Here is a 7,396-nt window from a genome sequence, read left to right as displayed (position 1 = left end):
CTCGGCCTCTCCGAGCTCCCCGGGCTGGACAACAGCAAGACCCGGTTTCTCGAGCGGCTTCAATCGCTGCTTTGATGCTACTCCATCGGCGTGTGTAGCGGGAGGGGACTCGCCATATTGTCGAAGTTTGGGCTGGGATTAAAGCCGCTATGCGGTTGCATAGCGGATTTAGTCCGCGTTCATTCCGCAATGGAGCCGAGCCGCCACAGACGCTAACTTCTTTTTTCCAACTTTGTAGCTTCAGCTGCGGTTTACTACATGGCCGCGAGACCATTGCGGTAAATTAGCTTAATCGGGGGGTCGCGATTGACCTACAAATGTCACCGTGTAATGTGTGTTTTGCTATCAAGGGTTTAAAAGGCCAAACCAGTTTGTGTGCAAATGATATTATAAAGGTCGACACGTCTCTCTGACAAAGGTGGATAAACACGGCAATGTAACGGTTGGATTTTTTATTTATTTTTCCCAAACGATTATGGGAAAGCTTCATTAAATATCCACTTGTCACACCGAACATGCATGCATCCATCGGACTTAGTATTTTGGAAGTACCTGTAGCCTTTTATATGGTTGGCGATGTTGCTGCACGATTAGTGCGATATTGGACGGAAATGCACGTTAATATGTTCTTCCCATGTGTCTTGCTGACTGTTGTGCTTTCCCCCCACTCCCGATTGTCTAAACAATGTCAGTCTGCTTTGTTGTGCGTAATGGTGCGAGGTTAGGGCACACGCCTGCTTTTACAATGGAGGCTCTACTTTTAATCAAGTACATAAACATTGGACTTCACACCACAGGTAAAAAGCCCAGACCTGCCTGAAATCTTTAGCCCCGGGCTGTGCATGTGTGCACCTATAGAGGGGAATTGCTAAAGAGCAGTGAGTGACTCACGCCCTGGATGTGTTTACCTCAAAATCTTAAGGACTTTCCCTGCGTTTTGTCCCCAAAATGTTACTTTTTTTCTCAGTCCAACATCTCTAGTTCTCTTAGATGATTTAATTTGCGTTATAGATTTTTAACAAATGCTGTCATTTATTTGTCAAAATGATGGTGGCTTGAATGTTTCCGTTGCATCCTGTTTATCTTTGCCAAATATTTGTGTGGTTGTTCCATCTGACTGCTCCCGCTGGTTGCCAAACTTGCTGTGATCTAGCACGCCCGCTTCATGAATGCTGCCACAGTCATTTGATCGTGTTTATCAGAATCTCATACGTGGATATATATATATGCCTGTTAAAAGCTATGGCTCCTTAGTCATAATGCAATATACAAAACATGACACGATGTCTGATCAAATGGTGACAGTCAAACTGTGTTTTGGATGAGTATCAAATTCAGATGTGATGACGACTTTGTGCCCACGTGTGAAGCAGCAAAGAAAATGTTGCTTCTTGTCAATCGTAGCTTTGATTGGATTGTTGTGATTGAAATTTTCCTGGAAGAGAGACTGAATTAAATGGCTCTGCAGTCACTGTCCCATCTCACACATGAAGTCAACTGCAGTGTCTAAAACATCCTCTGTAGTTTTCCATGTCATCGTTCCTTGTTACCATGCTGTGTGTGTGTGTGTTTAGGGTAAACCTCATAGGAAGGTGGGGGTGGGGGGGGGAGCCAGGCATTTTTCCAATACTCATATTGGAATACCCCTCAACTCTCGCTCCATTGGGTATAAACACTGCTTTGTAGCTCACTAGGGCCTCTTTCAAGCAGAGATCCTGCAAAACGGACATAATAGACGATGTTGCATTTATGTGACTTTTACACAGAACGAGGTAGCGATGGCTGCAACTGGGTGCTGGTTCTCACGCAAACCCTAACCGTGTCCTTGTACTACACGCGTGTCATCCTACCTCTGTTACGGCTTTGATGCTACCTCAGATGGCAGACAATTAGCAGCTGAAAAATGCATTTTTTTATTATTTTTTTGCAGGCAGTGTAACAGAGTTCCTCTCTGCCTTTTAGTGCTCATTCTTGTTGTTATAGCTTTACAGTATTTTCCTGGGGAAATTGACCACAAATGGGCGACTGATTCACAATGAAGCCTTTGGATGAGCAGGAGGTAAACTGTTCTCCGGTGGTATGTAAAATTGCATTCATTCTCCGTGCTGGACTGTTCTTAGCTGGCAATTGGTATTATTTATTTTTTTCTTCTCTTCACGACTGATGTTAGTGTAAGTACATTTCAAGCATCATAACACAAGTAAGTATTAGCAAATGATCTGTTAGCATTTGTAATCCTTTGGAAAACCTGGACAGTGGTTTTTGAATGGTGCAAGCCTCCATCAGATTATTGGCAGGCAGTGAGGCTATGCACATGTGAGTGGCTGGACTGGGGTAGCCATGCGGCTGACTGCTACAGTATGCAGGCTGGTCAGATTACTGAACGATTAGCCATGACCGCCTAGCCCCGGCTCAGGGAAATGATTTTCCACTGTCATAACACCCTAGACTGAATTACGCAGGCTGGCAAGTCAGAGATACTTAATACTACAGGTCCTATTATTGCACACTGCAACTCTGTGAGTGGTTTGCCATTGTTTGACGAGAGAACTCATTTGAATTGGGCTATTTTGAAACGAGGGGAAAGTGATTTTACAAATCATGAGGCAAGAGTTTGATCGTAACGCTTGAGGTCACCATTTACACTTTGACACAAATGTGTCATCAGCCGATTAGAAGAGAGTATTGAAACGGGAAACGTGGCTCACATATTCCGCTGTGACATGCAAAATAGAAGCGGTGCCTTCGCTGGAAGTCAGTTGAGTTGGAGCTTAGACCGATAGAGAAAGGAAGAAGATAGACTTTGGAAAAGGCTATCTGCTGGAGGTAAGGCTGTGTTTCCAAGGTGCATACCCCCTGAGGCTGGAATCTGATACATTCCAGAGGTTCCCCTATCCAGATGAATAACTGCGACAAGGGAGTCGTATTTCGTCAGATGGCACATGATTGGAGTCTAAAAGTTCGACTGTTGTGGTCCAATCGCCTCTGGTTTTCTGAAGACTTTGGACATTTCGGGAAAATATGTTTTCTATCCATTTTTACAATGTAGATTTGTTACCCTGATCACTCTTTGCTACTTTTGAGCAATGTGGTACTTGTGTAACTCTCTCAACTTTTTCTTTTTTAAAGCTCAAGACTCGTTCGTTTTGGTTTCCATTAGACCCAAACTAATGAAATTATTAAATGTATAAAAAAATCAATGAATGATCTCCTCGGACATGCTATTACTACACAAAGCATGAATCAAAAATGTTTGTGCCTGCATGACGAGCCATAGAACTAGCATTAATTGTTTTACCCCAACAATTTACGACCCCGATAGAAATTGACCCGCGACCCATTTTAGGGCCCAACCAAGTTTGGGAGATCCTTCACTATAACATCAGTCAGTATTTTCCAATGATCAAAACGCAATCTTACTAGAGATCAAGAAAGTATTTTTGAGTCTAAAAGTGTAAATATTTCAAATGGATCCAACCACAATCCCAAAGGGGCTTCAAGTAACATTCATATGATCTACCATTTAACCAGTAAAAGTGCTAATAAAGATAAGTATTATAGTTATTATCGAATTGTCCATATGGCACGGCACTACCCGAAAGCTTCTCGTAGCATTGCCTCAAAGTGCTGTTTTATTTAGTTATGGAAAACAAGTAGGCAGGTATTAATGGACTTCATCTCAGCCATTCGGATGGGCTCTTGAGGTGCAGTTTGTTCGCTCTCTTGGCGAGCTCTGTCCCGCTAATGAACCCATTTTCTGAGATGTAGACCGACAGTAATAAGAATGCACCACTTCACTGTAGGATATTCTAACCCTGTACTCATCATAAGTGCTATCAGTCATCAGGTATGATTAGATCCCCCCCCCACCACCTCCACTCCCCCCCATCTCCTTTTAGCCATTCAGCTGACTCGTTCCCTAGGTTAACCCTGTGCGTGCATGCGTGCGTGCGCACTAAGGCGTATTCTCCCGTTGGCACTGAAGTCAGTTTCTCATGCACTTTTAAGATGTGGATTTTCCAGTCTTGGCTTTTGATACACCTACCTGTGTAAATAAGCAGAAGATTTGATGGGCAACACCCCTCGTTTGAATGCCGCCCCACCCTCATTTAAATGCCGACCCACCCATTTCATAAAGGTGCACAACAGACACTACTATTAAGTTTATGGGAAAATCTGTGCATAGCGGCACGCCTTTTCTGACTTCAGGACCTGGACAGATATGCCAATTAGTCTTTTGTAACATTGTCTTCGGCTTCCTTTGGTGTCTTTGCAATTGTGGATAACAACTTGAGGTGTTCTAAGGTTGTCTTTTCATACATGCCCATTTCGAACAATAGATAGCTTGTGTGTCTTTAGTTTTGGCCTAATGGCTGTTGCTCAGCAGCGTGATCAAGGAGGGCAGACAGGTGGACATGAATTGTGGTGCTGGCTGGCTTTATGTTTATCCAGTTGTCCAGTAGGCCTGGCTGAGACCACACATATTCTTTCACCTCATGTCATCAGTAAAAATGTGGGCCATCTATAGCTTCTCACCACCGTGCTTTAAAAATAATTCAAAATTTCCAACTGTCGGTGGAGCCTGTGAGCAAAATATAGCGTCGATACATATTTTATCATGTACGTTTGATTCAAAGGCCGATTGCGACTTAAAGGCTTCGTTGGAAGGGCTGAACAGCGTCAATGTATGTAAAACTAGAAAAGGCTGCTCGAGGGCTGTGAGAATCTTCTTTAAGGGGGCAGAGCTTAGAGCCCGAGCTGCGTCGTATGTTGAAGGACGAGCAAAAAGTCGAAGACGCTGGCTATAGTTTGCGAGTTCTGACTGTTCATGTAGTTTAACTTGAGTTCAGCCGAGTACAGTTTACCCTACTTCAGATTGTGCGTTAGGAAAGTGCTACACGTTGTTTATTGTTGTATAAATACCTGCCAGTTAGTGATACGTAATGTCCTTGAGCATGTTAGCGAGAGATATCAGCGTGGTTTGCATTTGTGTGTATAACTTTAAGTTACACTAGCTTATGTATAGCTTGTGTTGTGATATTTACTACATCATTTAGACATGAATACCTATTTGTTTTCTAGAACCACACACATACACGTACACTCAGACGGTGTCTGAAGCATCGAGTTGTGCTGTGGCTGCGGATCTCATTAAAACATCAGAAAACCCAAGACCCCTTTTTTGAAGCTTCTAACTGGGATCACAGCAGTGGTCTGCACTACCCCACCAGCACATAAGCTGTCACATTTTTATTTATTTTTTAATATAAATGATGTCTGCATTAATATTTACCTGGCTGAAAAAAACGAATTTAATACGCTTTAATACGCGGGCTGCTTTTTTTTTCATATATCTGCCTGGCTATGTCATTGAAGGAAGGACAGGAAGAATTCTAATGTTTGGTTGGCTCAATATATTCAATTTTATTGACATTAAATTTAAGCTCCAGTGAGGAAACGGCAGTTTCACCTCAAAATTGGAAACACTGCTCTGATAGTTTCGACAGTAGGTATTAAAGTTTGATGTGGACAGTCATAGGGGTGTGTATATCACATTTGGTGACAACTGGTCAGGGTTTTAAGACGCTAGGTTACAACAAGGGGCCGTAGTTTTCAAGAACTTTAACGGCGCTAAAGTTTTCTTTTTTGACTCCATAGCCACGCAGCCCTGCCAGCTAACTGGCGTCTGGGCAGTAGTTAGCGATCGGCCCCTGATTGAGTCAAAGGTTAGTGAGACAAAATTGGCTTTTCATTGGCCAGAGATGGAGTATTTTGTGTTTTTGCGTGGAAAATGGGCCATCCTTTCTAGCCGTTCCTTTAGCTGTTGTCTTTTTAACTCCACCCATTTAATTACTTCTACAGAAATTAGACCAAACTCACTATCTCTGTGTTCCTCTTAAAACAGCATTCAAGCTGTGACCTGTTTTCACAGAAAAACAATATTGGCCGCATATCAAATAGAGGTGTGTCACACGCTCAAGTTTACAGCGCTGCCATGGTAGGCGGGTGACATTGTGAGGAGAATGAAAAGTGAACACATAGGCAAGGTCTCTGAGGTTCCAGTTGTACCTCATTATTCGGAGATAATGAACTGCCGGGACACCCACGCTGCATAAAATCTCGTCAGTGGCTGGTACAGTCCTCAAATTGTTGAAATCAGACCAGGTCACGGCATCATGGTATCCCTTTAGGACAGAGTAAATTTAAGCAGGGCTTCTGGTGTCCATTGCGTTCACTTTCCTGTCTCCTAGTCCCAAAGCAGAGCCCGCTGCCACACCACAAAAAAGTCGTCTGCTATCTAGTTGGCCCCCATCTGTAAATGAATTTGGCTGCAGTGCAACAAAAACAAAGCACCGCAGCTTGTGAGCGGTCCTGACCACATCTAATTGTTGTAGTGGAATCTTTAGGTTTTGAGTGTTGTGGCTAAAATGTCTTGATTGCATGTATATTTTTTGATCGATAAGTCACCGCTCATGATTTCTTTGGAAAAGGTTTGTGCATTTTCTTCTCGCCAATGGTCCCGTTTTGTTTAAAAGAACATTTGGATACAATGTTGTTTTTTTTTTGCGATCAATCGATAAGTAAAATAATTGATATAGAGCTGTTCTGGAATTGAAAAATGCAGGGCTCATTCATGTGATTGTATCATCCAATCCAATCCACCCTAGTATTTTTTTATTTAAATACCAGGCTGTCAAGCAAAATATTTAGCAGATACCGTTTATTAAAATATATTTAATTGGTATTGTCTAATTATTATTAAAATAACAAGAAGTAAGCAACTGTTAGAATAAATTGTCGGATCTGTGTGTGTTAAACCATTTTTAAAGCCTACACAGCTATCATACAGTTCCAGACCCTACTCTATAAACAGCTGAATTGATCTGTCCTGCTTGGTGATATTACACAATGGAAACCATAGTGTGGAGATCATGTCCAGGTCAATTCATAGATTTTAATAACAACCTGACCGCAGTTAATGACCTGCCTTCTCTTTTCCCCATTGTGAATTGCTGAAATGGAAACATTTGCATTGGTGCCAGTTGGAGGTTTAGCTACTGGCTGCTGAACGTGTACCCTTCACTGATCCGAGGCGCTGTCCTGTCTGCCAATCCTGTTTTCTCTCTTCCTTTATGAGTGATATATGTATGTGTGTCTCTACTGGACAGGACAGGTGTTGGCAACCCAGAGGCTCACTGTGGCTCCCAGACTGGTGGGCGACTAGAGATTGCAAATGACTGAGCTTTGTTTTGCCACTTCTCTTCAGGATCTTTGAGCACGGTCGTTATGGCTGGTTGCGCTCAGTGGGATGCGCTCGAGCTAAAAGTACTACTGTCTGACAAAGAGGCTTAGAATATACTATTTGAGAATAGGAGCAAAACTAGTGCAACCCAAC

The 7,396-nt window shown here is 42.7% G+C and overlaps 1 protein-coding gene across 2 annotated transcripts in view; it reads left to right on the top strand.

Annotated features, from left to right (window-relative positions):
• The window catches only part of LOC147060887 (bifunctional heparan sulfate N-deacetylase/N-sulfotransferase 1-like), a 43,750-nt gene that overhangs the window by 341 nt on the left and 36,013 nt on the right, over positions 1–7,396 (top strand). The gene's annotated exons all lie outside the window — the stretch shown is intronic.

Source organism: Syngnathus leptorhynchus, chromosome 2, assembly GCF_054491065.1.
Source record: "Syngnathus leptorhynchus isolate UIUO chromosome 2, UIUO_Slep, whole genome shotgun sequence".
NCBI lineage: Eukaryota > Metazoa > Chordata > Actinopteri > Syngnathiformes > Syngnathidae > Syngnathus > Syngnathus leptorhynchus.
This window is presented reverse-complemented; position numbering and strand designations above follow the sequence as displayed.